Source organism: Cervus canadensis, chromosome 3, assembly GCF_019320065.1.
Source record: "Cervus canadensis isolate Bull #8, Minnesota chromosome 3, ASM1932006v1, whole genome shotgun sequence".
Lineage (NCBI taxonomy): Eukaryota > Metazoa > Chordata > Mammalia > Artiodactyla > Cervidae > Cervus > Cervus canadensis.
The window spans coordinates 97798095-97818111 of record NC_057388.1 but is presented as its reverse complement, the minus strand read 5'-3'; the positions used below and the strand labels follow the sequence as shown (position 1 = coordinate 97818111).

Genomic DNA, 20017 nt, shown 5'->3' with positions numbered 1-20017 from the left:
TAATGTTTTAAAATTAAGTGTAGGATTTTGCCATAGATTTTCATGTTAATGTCCTTATAAAGGACATTCCTTCCATTCCTAGTTTGCTTGGAAGAGTTTTCCTTGAAGAGTCTTGCTATAGGTTTATCTATCTGTTCAAAGCCCCAACTTTTTGCTTTTGTCACTCATTTCTACATTGCCTTTTTGCTGTTGTCTGTTGCATAATTTTATGCTCATTTTTTATTACGATCTTCCTACTATTTTCTTTGGGTTTCTTCTTAGTTCTCTGGGTTTCTGTGTGTGTGTGTGTGTGTCTTTTAGCTTCTTAAGTTAACAACTTGGCTCACTTATTGTCAATATTATTTTATTTCTAATAAGCACATTTAAGAATATAAATCTCCCTCTTCTTCTTTAGCTGCACCCCATGCATTTTGAAACGTACTATTCATTGTCTGATAGTTGCATTCTAACAGGAGACTTCTGAATATAAAATAAGCTGTAAGATGTACATAGGCAAAACTCAGTGGGACAGATATTCTGGAGTTGAATTTCCCATTGTTTTTCAATTTTGTTAAACCCTATCCATGAAATTAAGTAACAGTCATTATAATTTGTTCCCAAAGACTCAGGAAAGGAGACTGTTTACAATCTTCACTCTTCTGGGAAAAAAATAGAGGACTACTGAACAAATACACAAATATCTGATTGATGTGCAGTTCTTTCTCCGATAATAGAAGAACCACAAAAACGTTGTTGTTGTTCAGTTGCTAAGCTGTGTCCGACTCTGTGACCCCATGGACTGCAGCACGCCAGGCTCTCCTGCCCTTCACTGTCTCCTGGAGTTTGCTCACTGTAGTTATTAGTCTGACAACAATTTTGTCACAGCACAAGAAAAATACATTTATATCAACAAAGAGGCTGCCCTAGTGGCTCAGACAGTAAAGAATTCACCTCTGATGCAGGAGACCTGGGTTCAATCCCTGGGCTGGGAAGATCCCCTGCAGAAGGGAATGGCAACCCACTCTAGTATTCTTGCCTGGAAAATTCCATGGACAGAGGAGCTTGGAAGGCTACAGTCCATGGGGTCACCAAGAGTTGGACACAACTGAACGACTAACACACACACTCACCATTATTATAATTTTTAAACTTCCCTGTTTACCAGAGACTATGCCAAGAACTCTCTATACATTCTCCTGTATGAGCCTTCCAACAATTTTATAAACATAGGCATAAATATTCTCCTTATATTACTGATGAAGAAATTAATGCTTAAGGAAATTAATTAGCACCCCCAAGGTGGCAGTGCTGCTAAGAGATTGAGCCAGAGATGAAACCAGGTCTGCCACATTTCAGACAGGTGCCGTGTGAACCCTACTGACCTGTTTCTTCCTGTCCTCTAAGGTAAGCTGTTGTTGACAAACCACTGCAGGAGAACAAGCAGAGAATATACTGAGAGCAAGGGCAGGTTTCTTAGAAACCAAAGGTATAATTATAACAGATACTAATTAACTGTGACCATAATGAGCGAGAGAGTCTTTGCCTTTCTGAAGCCAATGCCCTCACTTCTGCTTTTACTCAGAGTTCTCAACTGTTTCTTTTTTCAGTTGCACCAATTTCTCCTTTTCTACTGGATCACTGCTATCAGTGTCTTCTATTCTAAAGAAAAGAAAAGCAGACTCCTGTGAATCCAGCCATTTCCTCATTTTCCCTTATTTTTCTTTTCTCTTCCCAGTAAAACCTCTTAAAAGCATGATCTAGACATGTTCTCTTCCTCTTCTACACTCCTACCCTCTTCTCCATCTTCCCAACTAGGTTTCTGCACCCACCACTTAATTGGAAGGGGCCTTGTCAAGGTCACTTGTCACTTGTCCAAGGTTTTGCTCTTGTCATTCTAGTCATTTCTAGCTAGTTTTGTTTTTATTTTTTCCACTTGCTCTCAGCAGGATTTTGATACAGATAAACACTTCCTTCTTCCTGAAACATTCTCTTCTCTTGGTTTCCATGACATCACACCTCCTACCTCAGGGGCTGGTCCTCAGAGTCTTTTCCGGCTCCTTTCCTTCAATTAGTCCCGTCACTTTCAACACCATCTATATGTCAATAACTTCTACATTGCTATCTCTAGCCCCATTCTCTCCACTGAACTCATCTTTATCCAGACATCACCTTGGCTGCACTCTCTTGATGTTTATTAGGCATGTTTTAAATTTTATAATTTGTTTGCTTATTCCCTTGTTAGGCTCCCCTTGTAGCTCAATCAGTAAGGAATCCATCTGCAATGCAGGAGACCCAGGTTTGATTCCTGGGTCAGGAAGATCTTGTGGAGAAAGAAAGGTATACCCACTCTAGTATTCTTGCCTGGGAATTCTTGCCATGGACAGAGACTGACAGCGTATAGGCCATGGGTTCACAAGAATCAGACATGATTTAGCAACTAAACCATCACCATTCCCTTGTTGTTGACATGTAAATTATTTTCAATTCAATACAATTCAATTCAATACAGAATTCTACAATAAATGTCTTTTGCATATGAAGCATTTTACCATATGACTTTTAAAATTAAGTTAGACTTCAAGTCATTACATGATTGATCAAAGCTATCATGGCTTTAAAGGTTCTTGAACATATTGAAAACTTCTATCCCTCAAAACTCTGCTGATTTCCAGTCACACAGGTGTGTACAGAAGCATTGAGTTCAAAATCAGGAAACTGTTTGGGGCTCTTAAAGTGGTATTATATAGAGCTGACTGTGCCCTGGCCGGTCCTGCCTAAACTTGTCTTCTCCTGAGCCAGCCTGGTGGATTGGATACTGTCCAGTACAGCTGCCCCTGGGTATCAAGGCAGTGCGGTCACCCCCTGGGAGCATTTTGGAAGTTCTAGCCCAGTTATTAGGGGAACCTGGAAATGCACTGCTGTCTACCCGTCTAGTATCCAAAACACCTGGGTGATCATGGTTTTATTAGGCGTTTTAAACTTATATCTAAATCTGAACTCAATTTTCCCCCTAGAACTCTATCTCCTCTTTCATCACTACATCCCTGTTACAACCACAACCCACCAATTGCTCAAGCCAGAAACCTTTGAGACGTGGTGCATGCTGACATTCTAAGTCGTTTCAGTTGTGTCTGACTCTTTGCAACCCCATGGACTGTAGCCCACCAGGCTCTTCTGTCCATGGGATTCTCCAGGTAAGAATACTGGAGTGGGTTGCCATGCCCTCCTCCTCTAGGGGATCTTGCCGACCCAGGGATCAAACCATCATCTCTTAGGTCTCCTGCATTAGCAGGTGGGATTTCTCACTAGTGGAGTGTGTAATTATGTAAAACATGACAATCTTTCCCAGTTGGAGGATTATACATCTCCACCTTATTTCCATGAGGCTTGATCATGTGGCTTCCTTTGGTCAACTGATCATGAAAAGATGCCAAGTGTGCTACATCCAAGTGGAAGCTTCGAGAGCCACACGTGATGAGCCTTTGTCCTTTTCCTTCTGACCTGAGGCCTGTAGTCTCCCAGATGAGAGCTGTTCCTGAAGCCTGGGTCGTGCAATGGAGATGATGAGGGGTAAAGAAGGAAGTGGTCCATGATAGATGTTTAGCATGACCAAGAAATAAATATTTGAGTATGTAAATCACTGAGATTCACTGTGGGCATGAAGGGAGTCAGTTGTTACCCAGGCAGAACTTACCTGAAGCTGACTGGTTTTAGACATGCTTAATTTTTCTTTTTTATTTTTCAAATGATCTATCAGCAAATAATTTTAGCTCCATCTTCAAATTAGCTCCATCTCCATATCTGCCCACTTCTCTCCATCTATTCTCTTTCTACCCTGGTATAAGCCAGGGTTATTTGCTAGCATCTTGCATATGCATTTATCCACTGAGCCATCAAATCTGCCCCTGGGAATTTGTTCTACACATATACTTTTACACAAATATGTACAGAGGTATTTATTTTTAACGTGTTTATAACAGCAAAAAATTGGAAGCAACCTAAATGTCCATCTGTTTGGGACTGTTTAAATAAATTATGATGCATCCATTCAATAATATACTATGCAACAAAGATGGAAAGTCATCAAAATATGCTATTACATGAAAGTAGTAAGATGCAGAAAATTGAATTTAGTGTGCTTCCATTTATGTAAAAAAAAATGATGAGAGGAAACCTAACATTATTTATATTTGCTTTTATGCTTATTAAAAATATCTCTATAAGTCTAAATAAGGAGTTAATTGAAGAGGTTACCAGTTGCACAGATAGAAGGAACTGCGGGGATGACGCTGGGCAGGAAGGAGATGTTTAGTTTGATGTTTTGGTGTGGAGAGTGCAAAAGAAGACAAAAGAGTAAAATGAATTCCCATGTACCTACCATTCTAACAATTATCAACTTTCGGCCAATCTTTTCTCAGCTTTACACTCCTACCCACCTCATGCCCAGACTTTTTTGAAGCAAATCTATGACATCACATCATTCCAACTGTAAATATTTCCATATCCCTTTGCTAAATTATGACTCTTCCCAAAAATAACCACAGTATTACTATTACAATTAAAAATAACAATAGTTCCTTAGTATCTTCAAATAGCTAGTCAGTGTTTCAATTCCCCCAATCGTCTCACAATTTTTCTTTATAGTATATTTATTGAGTGAGAATCTAAGGTCTATAGTTTGAATTGGGTCATCAGACTTTAGATTCTCACTCAACAAACATACTACAAAGAAAAATTGTGAGACAATTGAGGAAATTGAAACACTGACTAGATACTAGAATTGGGTCAGATGTCTCATAAGTATCTTTAAGTCTTTAAATCCTCCTTTCAATCCCACCCCTCCACCCCCATTTTCCCCCTTGCAATTTTTACACAACAAAACCAGGTGATGTCTCGTAGGGTTTCCCACAGTCTAAGTTCTGCTGGTTGCCTCCCATGATGTGGTTTAACCTGTTCTTCAGTCCTAGTGAAAAGTGAAAGTGTCAGTCGCTCGGTCGTGCCTGACTCTTTGCAACCCCGTGGACTACAGCCTGCCAGGTTCCTCTGTCCATGAATTTCTGCAGGCAAGAATACTGGTGTGGGTTGCCATTCCCTTCGGCAGAGGATCTTCCTGACCCAGGGATTGAACCTGGGCCTCCTGCATTGCAGGTGGATTCTTTACCATCTGAGCCACAAGGGAAGCCCCTGTAGCTGGATCTAAACCCTTGATTCCCGAATTTGTCTGCACCTGGAGAAGCTTCAAAAACTTCTGGTGCCTGTGTCCCATTCACCCCATCCCCATCCTTCCCCATACCCCTTAATTGCCTGGGGTGTGATTGGGCTTTGGAATTTTTATAAGATCCTCAGGTGTTTCCAGTGATCAGCCATGTTTAGGAACCACTGATCCCGAGGCTTTTTCTTCAAGACTACACCAGAGGAGGTTCATAATCTAGTTGTCTCTTTTATTATGACCTGAGCAGCTGTGAGGATTATCACCTGAATCCATTCATGCACCAGGGGCTGCAAAGTCATATTATTCCTTCTCCATTTACCAGCTGGAATAATTCTGAATTTATCCTCCTCTGCTAGGGACAGTTCACACGAGAAAAGCAGGATCAGTGCTTGATTCTTTCCTTTTATTGTTAGTGTTTGAAGTAGTGAGTTGATTCTGTAGCATCTTACATTGGGTACACATGCTGTTTTTGTATCATTATGAATTTAAATTTACCTGATGTGTTTTGATCCACTGCCATGATTCAGCTCCCACACCAACTTCTATTGTGTACAGACGACTATGTTTTAGAGTATTTTGATGTGTTTTGATCCATTGCCATGATTTTTCTATTCATCAGATTGTCCCATCTTTGGCTAGGGGGAGCACTATAAGTTTGTTCCTGAGTACTTTTGGGGAGAACAGCCTCCCCACTTTCTGAAATGACAAGTTGTTCCAGGTACATCTTGTACATTTCTTGCCCTAGACCTGAATCAGCCATTTTCCTGAGAAACCGTGTTTCCTTTCAGTAGAAAACAGTGTCTAGGGGCCATAACAGGAAGAAGACTTCTCACTCTATTTTGGTAATACTTCATGATACTATGTTTGAGATTTCAACCACGTGGATGCCGATTCAAAAACTTAAATAGATTTTAAAACATGTTAACTGAACCTCTTGTAATTAGAATTATTTTAAATTTATAGGGATACCTTACATAAAGGATTAATGTGGTGAATCCTATCAGAAAGTTAAGGAATTGTTTAATCTTTCTCAATTGCATTAGTTTCCTACGGTTGCTAAAACAAGTAACCACAAGCGTAGTGGTTTAAGATAACACAATTTATCTTGCAGATCTGGGGCCCAAAGTCCAAAATCAGTCTCTCTAGTCTGAAGCTGAGATGTCAGCAGGGCTGGTTCTTTCTGTAGGCTCCTGGAGAGCATCCAGTTTTTGCATCCTTAGCTTGCGGGCACGTCATTCCAGTCTCTGCTCCCAGACATCACATCAACCCCTCTGCCTGACTCCTCCTGCCTCCCTCTTATAAGGACCCTTGTGATCCCACTGAGGGTCCACCCAGATAATCAGGATACTCCCCTGATCTCAGGACCCTTAAGCACATCCTCAGTCCCTTTTGCTGTGTAAAGTGGCATTCCCAGGTTCTGATTAGGATGTGGACATCTTTGGAGGCCATTATTCAGCTCCCACACCAGTTTCTGTTGTGTACAGATGACTGTCTTTTGGAGTGTGCTTGAAAAGAAGAAGTGTCTGGGGTGGAGGCTGAGGTTCTTTCTCAAGGCTTCCTGTTTAGAGAAAACTGATGAGCCAGCTGCTGGGGATGGGCAGGGCGGGACCGCCCACAGCTACCACAGTACTTAGCCTCTGTCTGAGGCACCACTGAACCAGGTTTGGGGGCCCTACCACCCAAACAGATAAGTATTTTAAAGAAAAGACTACAATTTACAAACTATCGTGCCATCCAGTTGTTGGTTAATGTAGTGCATAGAATTAGCTAACTTTTCCAGCTTTATCTCACCTTGCCAGGACAGGAGAGTTGAGTCAATGAATCTCAATTGGCATTAAGAGGTTAACCTTCTAAATCTACAACATCTTGACAATTTTTGCCATATCTGCAAATCACCTAGGCTAGCACTTGCTTCCCACTTTCTTTGATATAGACTTAAACAAAAGGTAACTTTATGTCATGACCATAAATGAAAACCATTACCACTTCCATAAAGAAAAACTAACAGTAAAAATAAACACTTTACCGTGGGACATTTTAAAGCCGAGGAACTCCCTAAAGTGATCTCACTGGCCACGGATGGTCCACAAGAATGATACCGGAAAGATGGGGCTCTCAAGGCTGGTCCAAGTGGGCCACATTTTCAAATGTGCTCTGTCTAGGTTGCCTTAGCTCAGCTGACAATCTAACACCACAGCTGGAGAACAATGAAGGAATCTCAGCCCTCTCTCAAAGGACTGAGATGTGGAGAATTAGATCTAATGGATCTTGTGTATTTCATTTCTAAGAACTAAAGAGAGTTGGTCTGCATTTGACATTGGATTTACTCCAAACTGTGATAGCACTTTACCTTCACAAAGGGGCGGAGTCCTGGAATGACATCCTTCATCTCTGTCGGTTGATGGTAACCGACATGTTATAAGTGACCCGTTACAAGAATGATCAGGCAGACACACGTTGTCTCCTACAAGCCAGGCATGTGCAAAGCACCGGGGGAAGCTACAGGGAGGCGGTACTTACAGCCTTGCGGACCCGACACGCAATCAATGGCTAATGACAAGCAGCCAAAGCAGTATTTACGTGATGACTCCTGCAGCAAAGAAGCGTCACGTGTCAGAGCATGTGCCAGTTGAACTGTATTTTGATCACTTAAGAGCACGTCTTCTGTCCAGCTATTGGATGGGGCATATTTGTTGAACTTGGAAAAAAAAAAAAAATGGCAAGTGGTCCTTAGGCTTATTATTATTTTCCCCCAAGGCTAGTTTTCCAAAAGCAGGGCCCTCCAAAGCAGACCAGTTTCCAAATATCCAGGAAACTGAGGACAGAGGTGCAGCAGGGGAAGGTGCTGGGAGAGGCTGCTGCCTGGAGAGGAGGGGTGTCCTGGGGGGGGGGCCCCCCGGAAAGAGCCAGCGCTGGGGGTTCCTGTGGAGGAAGCCCTGGGCACTGTGCGCTCTGCTTCCCCAGGTGTGCCTTCAGGCGCCCGGCCCCACCCAGCTGACACCATCCGGGAATTAAGGAAGAAAGCGGAGCCAGGGGGAGATGGTGGTTAAGTAGGGAGGGGACTCAGAGTGAGGCCTCAGCCCAGCCTCCGCCTCTGCCTTCACCCCCCCACCCCGGTTCTCCAACACTTCTCCTGGAAGAATTCTGAAAGCCGCATTGCCCTTTCGCACCAGTGAGAATTAGAGGAGAACGATCGAGGTAGTACCCAAAGTAGTTTCACAATATGAACATACATGCGACCCATCTTTCTATTTTAAAAATAGGACAGAACAATTGAATTGTGTGACAAGGCCAGTGCAGTGGCTGATATTTATGGAACACTTCTGGATTTTTTCATGTATTGGTTATTTGACTGAATTTAACTAGACTGAGCTCCCCCTCCCCATTCGGAAAAACCAATGACATCTATAAATACAGCAAAAAATCTCCCCCTGAACCTCTCTTCTAGCAAGGAGAGGGAAAAAAACAGTCATGACCTAGTGCGTTAAAAAGTATATTTATAGTAAGTATTTCTAAAATAAAATATATTTAAGTGCATTACACTCTACTTGAATTTATAAATTTAATTTCATATGTTTACATGTTTTAAAGTGAAAACCTGCCTCTTTTATTTAGGCCTTGAATTTCTTATGTGTCAGGGATTGTCCACTCAGACGTAGCATTCTGCAGAAGACCCCGCCACCCTGCTTGCCCCAGGAGCCGGAGAATTTGTGACTTTCGAGGAAAAGAGCAAGCCAAAGAAATTTTTCCCAGCTCCCTTCAAGCAAGAAGTTTACTTCTGTGAACACTACTGTGTTGCCAGAATACAGTTGCGCTGAGACCTACAACTTCGCCCACCAGAATACAGTTCTCGGATGGGAAGCTTCTGGCTTCCAAGACTCAAGTGGCCCAAGATGAATTTTTGTGGAGACGGAAAAATTTCTAAGCAGTCCCAGATCAGCAGGAGCATTGCCATGACACATCTGAAAGGACTCTTACACCTGCTGGACAGGTAAGTGTCCAGGGCACAGCCCAAGTTCATTTCTCTCTCTTCATCTGCCAATTAGTAGATTGGGCCTCACTGGTAATTGTGCTCTCAAGGTAATGGCTTGTTTAAGTAATTGATGATATTTTTTTGCCTCACTGGGGAATCTTAGCACATCAAAAGATGTTGAGAAAGCCAAGACTCACCTAGAGTCTGAATTAATCACTTTGTCAAGCACAACAAAGGCTGTCTGGCTTTGCTAATAATCCCAAATGGGGTAGCAACCCTCCGTGAAATAAGGAAACGATGGTGTCTTTAATTAATGTTTCAAAGAGCTCAGACTTGCTCTTTCACTCCCTTGATTTTTGTGAGAACGTGGAGAAATGTGTGCAAAACCAGCCTTCTCCAGACTTCTCAAGTGCAGGGAGGGCAGGAGACCTGGCTTCATTCAAGTTCATAGAAGATCCGAGGGCTTCAGTGGATCACGAGGTCAGCGTGTGCAGCTGCGGCGGGGTCAGAGGAAGTCAGTCCCAGGGTTGCCTCCATGGGCAGTCCCACAGCCCTAGTACTTCCCCTGCCCCGGGCTTGGCCCCTGAACACTGCCCTCCTTCCCCAGCATTGCTGCCTCCACCATTCTGGACAGCGCCTCCGAACCCAGCTGCCCTCCAGTTGCCTTTCTGGTCTTCGTCTCTCAGAAGGCTCTTCACAGGCAGCTGAAGACTCCCGGGCTCTGGACAGGCCCTCACACCCCCTCGTCCCTTCCTCCCTGCACCTCCCAGAGCCCCCCAGTCAGGTCATATGGAGCAGGTCAGCGCCCTGGGGGTCAACACATCCAGAATGGGAGGCTGGGTGTGGCAGGGTGTCGGTCTGAGCCCAGCTGCTTGGTTGTCTTTAAAAGGACTTTGACAACCTTAAGACTGCTTGGAAAGCCAATGGGGTCTGGAAGTGGCTCAGCTCAGCTTGGCGATGCTAAGAGAGTGTGGGTACCATTCAGAGGGTAAGGCGTGTCTGACCCCCAGAGACTGTATCCTATGGAAAACCAATAGGGAGGGGGGTAGGGAGGTTTCCCTTGGACTTGGGGAAGCCCTGCTAACTGCCTTTGGTATGCTTCTATCTTACCTAGTGGCTCCCTGTGGCTTCTAAACTGTGCCATTTGGAAAGCATTTTTACTTCTTTATTTATACTTTTTGGCTTCACTGTGTCTTCAGTGCTGCACGTGGGCTTTCTCTAGTTGCAGCGAGCAGGGCCTACTCTCCAGTTTGCGGTCTGACGGCTTCTCATGGCTGTGGCTTCTCTGGTTGAGGAGCACAAGCTCTAGGGTGAGGTCTTCAGTAGTCGCGACACACTGGCTTCGTTGCACCATGGCATGTGGGATCTTCCTGGACCAGGGATTGAACCCACTTCCTCTGCATTGGCAGGCGGATTGTTCACCACTGGACTACCAGGGAAATCCCTAAACTGTGCCACTTTTGACTCTTGCCGTCAACCCTCATCTGCCCTCAGTCACCATGGACTGTCAATTCTACCTTCAAACCAGCTCTCTAGAGAACGCTCAGTTAGTTTTCTAACTGGCACTGCCCTATTTCAGGCCATCATTGTCTTTCCCTTGGGCATGGACTCTTCAGTGGAGTCCTGAATTGGCCTCCTAATCTCTCTCTCTTCCCTCATCTACCAATCTGCCGTTCATGCCAATGCCAGAAGAATCTTGCTAACAGGCAAATCTGATCATGTTGTAGATCAGCTCAGAATTCTTCACTGGCTCCCTGTCACTTTTAGACCAACTCTAAATTCTTTTATTTGGAGCATAAGACCTTTTATGATCTTGCCCCAGCCTGACTTCTCAGGCTCGCTCCAAGTGACCTCTGTCCTCAAGCCATTTTTCATGACTTGGACATTTCTAGTTACAGACATTTCTTTCCAGGCTCTTACCCAGGTTCTTCTCCAGGGCCAGGACTAGGGTGACACAACAGAGGCATTTAGGATGCAAAACTAAAGGAGGCGCTTAATCCCAGGGGTGTGCAGATGCTGACGGCTCTCACATAGCCCTGAGAGTGAGTGCCCCCTTAAATCTTGTGTCCCAGGTACCTGCTTATCTCACCCTGGTGCCAGCACACTCTTCTCTGCCTGGTATACGCATCTTCTTTCTCCACCTGGCAAGTCCTGAATTCTTCAAGTCTCTGCTTGAGGGCTGCCTCCTCCAGGAGCCCACGCAGATTATCCTGGGCACACGGACATTGTCCTTGGCCACTGGCTCCCTTGTGGTAGATGGATTGCACACCGAAAGCCTAAGAACTCAGTGTATTGTTTGTAGGAATATAATCCTGCCTAAGGTCATTATTTACTGTACCTGATTCTGTTTCCATCATGTGGGCTTAGTCATCTGTAGTTAATCCTTTTGTTTTCGAGAAGTCCTTGAAGAACCCTTTGCATGTTGTGAAAGAGGGACATCTGCCTTGAGTGAACCCCAACAGACAATGACATTTGAGCCCAGAGAGGGCAGAGGGGGCTACTTTTACCTCCATATCCTGCATAATAATCACCAACAGTTACAGACTATTTCCCAGGGACCAGGAGCCGTTCTAAGTGCTTCATACATCAACTCATTTATTCCTCTCCATACTGTGTGTGGGAGGTGCTCTTATGATCACCATTTTGCATTTGGGAAAACTGAGGCTCAGAAAGATTAAGTCACTCACCCAAGGTTGCACAGCTAGGAAGGAGTGGAGCTGACATATAAACCCAGGCTGTCTGGCTCTGAGCCTGTGCCCTTAGCTAGCAGCCTGTCTCTCATTTTGCATTTGCCGAGCAGCAAATTGCCTAGAGCTCAACCTGTCGACAAGACAGGGGCTGTTGGAAGCTTTGCTCACTTCTGTAGAGTAAGGACTCTGATTTACTGGTGAAAAAGTGGATGCTATTCACGGGATCCTGTTATCCCTTGAATATCAAGTGATTGCCACTGAGTCAGCAGGGTTCCAAGACTTGAGACAAAGGTCAATTCAAAGGGGAGACCTGGCCTGTGCAAAGAATAGAGGAACTGTTTTTTGATCCCTTGAGGTTCCATATTCATGAGTAATCACAGGTGGGATAAGGAGCAGTGGATACTTATACTCAGATGTACAGAATGACTCTAAGTTCTTTTATAATGAGCTTAGTAAGCATTCAGAAAACATTTGCCAATTGGATGTGAGGTATGTCTTTATAAACCCAGGCAATATCTTTAACTTTCTATTGCACCATGACCAGCCCAATAGCCTGGAACAGGAAACTTAATTCTGCCTCCCAGCTTGGCGGCCAACTTAAAGAGCTAAGGATATCAAAATAACAAAAGAATATTGTGAGTGTTTCAAAAATATTTATAATCCAATTGCATTTTGTTTGTTACTGGAATCCCCAAATCTTTGTATTGACCTAATTCCGGACAAATTCACTCATTGGTCTTTGATCACCTCATAGCTACCATGATCAACTAAAGGTCCAACTGGGAATTGTGTAAAATTATGTCAAAAGGCGATACTCTAGTCTAAGATCACCAAGATCTCAGTGCCTTCTGCTCAGTGATGTGGTTAGTTCTGGCTCTTATCTGCCCTGGGCTCTGGGCCAGAGGCACAGACCCGCAGAACCTGCCTGATCATCTCCATGTCCAACCCATCTGGGTCTGACCTCTTCTCTGCCTCCTATGTTTTAGCCTCCCATTACAGTCCCTGGTCTTGGCCCTGGCCCATCCTGGCCATTCTTATCTCATCACCTGTATTGGTTATCTAGTGCTATGTAACAAATTAGCCCCAACACCTAAGTGGCTTAAAACAACAAACATTTGTCATCTTACACAGTTTCTAGGAACCTAGGAGTATGTTACCTGGGCAGTTGGGGGTGAGAGTTTTTCGTAAGGGTAAGTCAAGCTGTCAGCTGAGACTGCAGTGATCTAAAGTTTGCCTTGGGCCTAGAGAATCACAGTCATGTTCCCTTATGTAGCTGTTGGCAGGCTTCATCTTGTGGGCCCTTCATCAGGCTGACCAACATGGCAGCTGGCTTCCCCCCAAACAAGCAACCCAGGAGAAAGAGCCCATGATGGAAGCCTCAAACTTTCATAATTTGATAAAAATATATCCTTTTTCTTGGTCTTTTTGAGCTGATTACTAAACCTCATGAAGCCTGTAAGCCATTTCCTTCTATGATGAGATGTAGTTGTTCCATTCTTCATTCCATAAAGATGCTTTTAGTGTGAACCTTGAGCTAGATGCTATGGTACATCCCCAAGGGAATAGATGTCCACTTGGCTTTTACCAAAATAGTAAAATCAGGAAAACTTCACACTGAGGTGAAAACCAATGGCTATTAGCAGCTAACATTTACTAAACATGTGCTATGGGCCAGGCATTGTACCAAACACTTTATAAACATGGCAGCCTTTAATCTCCACCAACATCCTTGTTATGTCCATCATATAGATGGGGAAACCGAGACTTTGAGCCCACTGGTCAGTGGCCAGCCTGCAGCCCGATCCTAGTCTGTCTGACCAAAGAGCCTGAGCCTCTAGCCAGGCCTTTGACTGGTCTGTTCTGGATCAGCAAGGCCAATGAGGGGAAGGAGACCACAGTCACCTCCTAGGGCTACCATAACCAAATACCACAAACTGGGGACTTACAACAACAGACATTTACTCTCTCACAGTTCTGGAGGTTCTGGAAGTCTGAAATCAAGATGTCGGCAGGGCCTTGCCCACCCTGAGGCTCTGAGGGAAGCCCCTCCCTGGCTCTTCCTAGCTTCTGGTGGTTGTTAGAAATCCTTGGGGTTGCTGTGCAGATATATCACTCCAGTCTCTGCCTCCATCCTCACATGGTGTTCTCCTCATGTGTCTGTATTCATGTCACGTCCACTCTGCGTGTCTCTGTGTCCAGATCCCCTTGTAGGAGGATATCAGTCTTGGATTAGGACTCACTAGCATTCAACTTGGTTGCCTCTATAAAGACACTGTTTCCAATTAAGGCCTTATTCGGAGGTGCCAAGTGACTATGAATTTGGGGAGGGCGAGGGAACACTAACGCTACTCAATCCAGTATAAAGACCATCAGAGCTGTCACCAGCCATGGAAGAGGCCAACACATGGGTAGGTGGATGGGGACAGGTCTTCTCCTCCACCCTGGAGTCAGAGGAGGTGACATGGAAAGCAACTGACTCTCATGAAAGAAAATGCTAATTCAAAATCATTTTTTTCCTGGCTCACTTTGAATGTTGGACTTTGTTTGTTTTTTTGGTGGGGATTTTTGTCTATCGGGGATTTTTCGGTCTTTATTATTGGTATGCTAACTAATCTATATTTTAGTTGTTTGAGTCAGCATATCCTTTTTATAGGAAAAAAAGGAAATGAAATTGATGGCTGATTTTGGATTGCAAGAGCACCTCCCTGTTGAGACTCACCAATAACTTCCTAGAGGAGAACGTGCAAAAGCGTGTGACCGGGAAGAGCATGGCTCTTTTGATCTTTCAGAATCCAGGTTCAGTTCACCTTGTCTCACAGGCCTTGTGATGCTGTGACACACCCTTTCTCCTTTCAGCCTCTAGCCAGCACCACAGGAAATTTTCTGGAAGGGCAAGTGATCATCCTAAAACACTTTTTTTTCTTTAATAACTCAGTAGGGCCCCAGCATCCATGAGAATATTTATAGTAATTCTGGAGCTGTTTATGTTTCCAGCTGTAGCCATGTCTTGGCATAACGTCTTACATAAATGTATTGCCAAGTATAAAACAATGAATTTGTCCCAAACAATGGAGCTCACAATCTACAAGGATGTCCCCTGGTTGTTATAGTTCAGGGTATAGTGAACACAGCAGACTTTAGGCTTTCAGGCTTCCAGAGTACTTCAGAAATGTTCCCCTCCAATTCTGCTTTTTCAGACTCAAGTTGGATCCTCTATGTGGCAGCTACTCTCTTCCCCACCCCATCCCTGAATCAATATTTACCCTTCTCAGGGTGAGTTGTAGCTCCATCATTGGTCAGTTCCTGATCTCCATCACTTATTCAGCTAAAAATTCTTGGGTTCACCCCCAGGCTCAGTCAAGGTCCAAGCTGAGCCCCTGCACTGGGCGCACACAACCCTGCTTCAGCCCTCCTGGGGCTAGCTCCTCACGGCCAAGACCTACTGCGACTCACCACCTTGGAGTCTTGTCAGACTTCCATCCATGTCTGTTCTTTTTCCAGAAAACATCATTGTTGTCGTTTACAATAAAAATCCAAACTTCCATTAGCTTTACGTTTTTGTTTTGCTTGCTCTTTGTTTGTTTTTATCTTTGTTTCTTCTTTTGTTGTGTCTACTCACTCATGTCCTCTTTCTCCTTTGTCAGAGGTCAGAATCCACATGGGTGATCTTTGGGCATGTGGTAGACTGAATCATTCCTCCCAACTCGTCACGTCCCCCGCCTTTATCAAAATTCTACATCATCAGAGGAAATATTGATACTCTGAAGTATCAATACCTCCCACTTCAGTGGAGTCTTCTTCCTCACCTCATTCATGTTAGACTTTCACATGCGATTTGCTTTAACCAAAGAATACAGGCAGACATTAACATTCAGCCACTTTAAGGCTGAGCCCTGAAGAGACATTGCTTATTTCCTCTAGCATTTTTTTTTTTTTTTTGCCATCTCTCACAGGCTTATGGGATCTTAGTTCCCCAACCAAGGATTGAACCTCTGCAGTGGAAGCACAGAGTCCTAACCACTGGACCACCATGGAATTCCCTCCTTTTGTGTTTCTTGCACTCCTATGATCTACCAGGAGTAGAACTTTCCTGAAGTATCCTCTTCAGGCTGTGCCCCATTACAAACCCATGTGAAGCAGATATGAATCCCACCTACAACCTGGAACATAGCTCCCCCAGCCAACACCCAGACCATGAGAAAAATTAATGTTGTTGTTTGCCAATGGGTTTGGGGTGGTTTGTTACACAATGTTATTGCAGCACTAGCTGACTGATAGAGGTCAGTTCATGTAACTTCTCTTGACCTTCATTTCCTCATCTGTAAAAGGAGGCCATTGGACTGTATTTAAGGTGCTTAGGCTTTTCTGCACAACTATACAACTGAGACTCCTACTGTGAACTCAAGAGAGTAATAAGGGACTAAGCATATCAGAGTCAAATACTGCAAAGCGCTAAAGAAAGACAAAGACTGGGAAATGTGAATTCTGTTCAGGAACCATAAGTTAGTGGTGGCCTTGGAGAGAGTCCTTTCAGTGGACAATGGAGAAGAAGCCCCATTGCAGGGCTGAGGGTAAACGGGACTTGAGAAAGTGAGGAGTGTGGGGTCTTGTCTGGAAAGAGAAGGGTGGGATGGAGTGGAGATGGGGGTAGAATACATAGTCCAAGAAGAGGTGGTTGTTGGTTGGCTGGCTTACTTGTATGCTTTAAGATGGGAGAGAATTGAACTTGCAGAAATATATTTCCAGTGTCATAATAAAGGCAAAATGAAGGCAGAGTCTTGGACCAGAGTGTGCAGAAAACCAGAGGTCTGGTGTATGAGAGAGACTAGAGTGAGAACTTACCAGGATTTATTTGCTATGCATCATTTACATGTCAAGTTCTCAAACCCAAGGACAAGGCAAGCATCAACCAGTGAAACAAAGGCCAAATGAAAAATATTGTATTGGTCAAAAGTTCATTTGGGTTTTTCAGTAAAATGTTACAGAAAAGTCCAAATAAACTTTTTTGGCTACCAACAGAATCGTGCTGTTATTGTTCAAATCAGAGGATAAATGTAAATTTTGTCATGGGAAAATTTGAAAATTTTCTGAAAAGCAAATTGAGTTTAAAGCTTCATTTATAGAGCACTTTTCAAGAAACAGATTTTTTTTTTTTTAAGTTTAAAAACCTACAAGTGAAAGTGAAAGTGTTAGCCAGGTCAACTCTTTGTGACTTTATAGACTATAGCCCACCAGGCTTCTCTGTCCATGGAATTCTCCAGGCGAGAATACTGGAGTGGGTAGTCATTCCCTCCTCCAGGGGACCTTCCCGACCCAGGGATCAAACCCTAGTCTCCTACAGTGAGGGCAGATTCTTTACCATCTAAGCCACCAGGGAAGCCTACAGCTAAGAGACCAACAGTTGCATCAATAGGCTAGTAATAATATATGTTGATGTAAAAGTTACCATTAGCAAAGTGTTCCTACTCCTGTCAAGGAGACAGGAAAAGGATGACTGTCTCTGCTTTACCACTGGAAACTGAAGCTCAGAATGGCAGCTGACGTTCCAGACCTTCTTCTTGAGAGAAAGGGCACCCCCTCCTCCTTAACGACCTTCTTTCCCAATCACTTCTAAGCCCGCTGCACTCTGGTTTTTGTTCTCACCACCCCCAATTCCAACATCACCTAAAACTTCTTAGCTGCTAAATCCAGCAGTTATTTTTTAAACTTCATCTGCCTTGCTCAAGATCAGAAGCTCCCTAATGGTATAGGCCCAGGATCATTCAAAGTGAGGCCACGTGGTTGAATTTTAGCTCTCTTTACTTTTCACTTCAATGCAGTCCTCGAGATCATATGAGAATTCCAAATGGTGTTTTAAAAAAATAAATAAAATTAATAACCAGGACCCACATGATTATTGTTGAGTACAAGCCTGCAGTTAATAATGGGGTGTGTGCATGTGTGTTAACTTGCTTCCGTCATGTCCAACTCTGTGCGACCCTATAGACTCTAGCCCACCAGGCTCCTCTGTCCATGGGATTCTCCAGGCAAGAATACTGGAGTGGGTTGCCATTTCCTTCTCCAGGGGATCTTCCCAACCCAGGGATCAAACCCGTGTCTCTTAGGTCTCCTGCATTGGCAGGCGGTTCTTTACCACTAGCACCACCTGGCTAATTGTGGCAGTGAATTCTTTGAAGTTTGCAGTAGTGCTTTGTAAACACAAACAGCTAATCCACATCATCCTGTGTTCTGTTTGCTAAGTTTGGGGTCATTCATTTAACACATGCTGACTAATATCAACCTTCCCAGTGGTAGAGAATCCACCTGCCAAGCAGGAGATCCAGGTTTGATCCCTGGGTCGGGAAGATCCCCTGGAGGAGGGAATGGCAACCCACTCCAGTATTCTTGCCTGGAGAATTACAAGGACAGAGGATACTGGTGGGTTACAGTCCATGGGATTGCAAAAGAGTTGGACACAACTTAGCAACTAAACAGCAGCAACAATAGCTAACACTTATTGACCACTAACCATGCCCAGCACTGCTCCAAGTCTACTCAAAATCCTTCCAACATGCTATGAGGCGAGCACTGTTATTATCCCTATTTAACAGTGGGGGAATCTGAGACACAGTGACCTTACCAACTTCCTTAAGATCACAAAGCTAGCCAAGGCTTGAACCCAGGCAATCAGACTTCAAAGCCCAAGCTCTGAGACATTACATACATGGGGGAAAGGCAGCCAAGAGTGAAGTATTTTTAGTGTGTTTTTAAAAGCAGTGTTGATGAAGTAACATCAGTGAAAGTGCTTGAGAATAGTTTATTTTCCTAAAGATGTTCAAAAGTCACCTTTGCAGTAAGATTTTGTTTAGTAATCCTTCCTTCATACACTGTACAGAGATGAACTTCAACCCACAGCCTAGTGACACCTGAATTATAAAGATGAAATCCTTCACTGAGATCCAGAGTTCAATGCAGTGAAATTTTGTTATATAACAAGTGAGGGTGGCAGCTTGGTTGCAATGATATGCATTTAGAAATAAATGGAAATTCTCTATGAGGATATTCATAACTTCAAAGAACAACATGAATTTGTGTCTATATATGCCAAGCATGTGCCACACAAAATCCTATATACTGTCCCTCTTAATTCAACTTTGTCAGCAAATAAATGAGTGGCTATTACCCAAAAGAAATGTACAAGCACAGTGCCGGGCACTTAAGATCCAGTCCTGCTTACCTTCTAACAGGGGAGCCAGGAAAGTGGTTCAAGAGAGAGAAGGCACGAGGTGTGGTGGGGCCAAGATCACAGGGATGCAGGGCTCTCACCAGAATGAAGGAATCAAGAGCATCCCAGAAGAGGGGAGGAAATGAATGGCATACAACATGGTGTGTGGAAGGAATGGAGGGAGCAGTGAGCAAAGCGGCAGTTGAGGAGGTGACCATGGGGCAGTGGATGAGAACAGGTTGGACAGGGCCTCCTGTGCCAGCCGAGGAGACCAATTCCGCAGGCTGGGAGGGCCATGGGAGGGCTTTCTGCCCCAGTGGTGAGAGGCCGGTTGTTCTTTGGGCTGCAGATGTGAAGGACAATTTTGAGGGACACAAGACAGGAGACAGGGAAACAAGATGGGTGCTTATTTCCAGATGATCTTGAAATCCACAACTCCAGGAGTAGAAGAGCAGATAGAGGGAAAAGAATGATTCAGGGACCACTTAGGAAACAAGACTGGGTTGACTATCCAGGCAAGGGAGAGCTGGCCTGGTGGTTTGGGTGGAAAAAATGCCATAGTTGGAGAGCCATGGACGGTCAGCCCTCTCTTATCAGCGAAAAATCTGGCAAGGATGGAGTGACGTACCCAAGCTCCTCTAGGGGAAAAGTGTACCTGCCCTCAACTAGGAAGGCCTTGCTGACTCACATGGTGCCATACTTCTCCTGAGAACTGCCGAATTACCTCCTTCTATCATCCCTTAAATCATGAGACGATGCTAACAATTTCGGTCACTCTCTGTACAGATAGCATTCAAACCATCAAATGTATAGCTGACTATCCTTCACAATGCTTACAGCCTGAGGATCCCAGATGCCTATTGATTTGTAGAGATAGGAAGGGGGTACATGAGATATTTTCAACATTTCAAAGAGCCTCAATGGAAATTGTGCCTCTATTGACAATAAGATTGTGCAGG

The 20017-nt window shown here is 44.1% G+C and overlaps 1 protein-coding gene across 2 annotated transcripts in view; it reads right to left on the bottom strand.

Moving 5' to 3' along the window:
- The window catches only part of TBXAS1 (thromboxane A synthase 1), a 159833-nt gene that overhangs the window by 128653 nt on the left and 11163 nt on the right, over positions 1-20017 (bottom strand). The window contains exon 2 of one of the 2 annotated variants that reach the window (XM_043463859.1): positions 7712-7889. The exons of the other annotated variant lie outside the window; for it this stretch is intronic. The gene's annotated coding sequence lies outside the window, so the exon portion shown is untranslated. The remainder of the gene's footprint in view (positions 1-7711; positions 7890-20017) is intronic. 2 annotated transcript variants of the gene reach the window in all.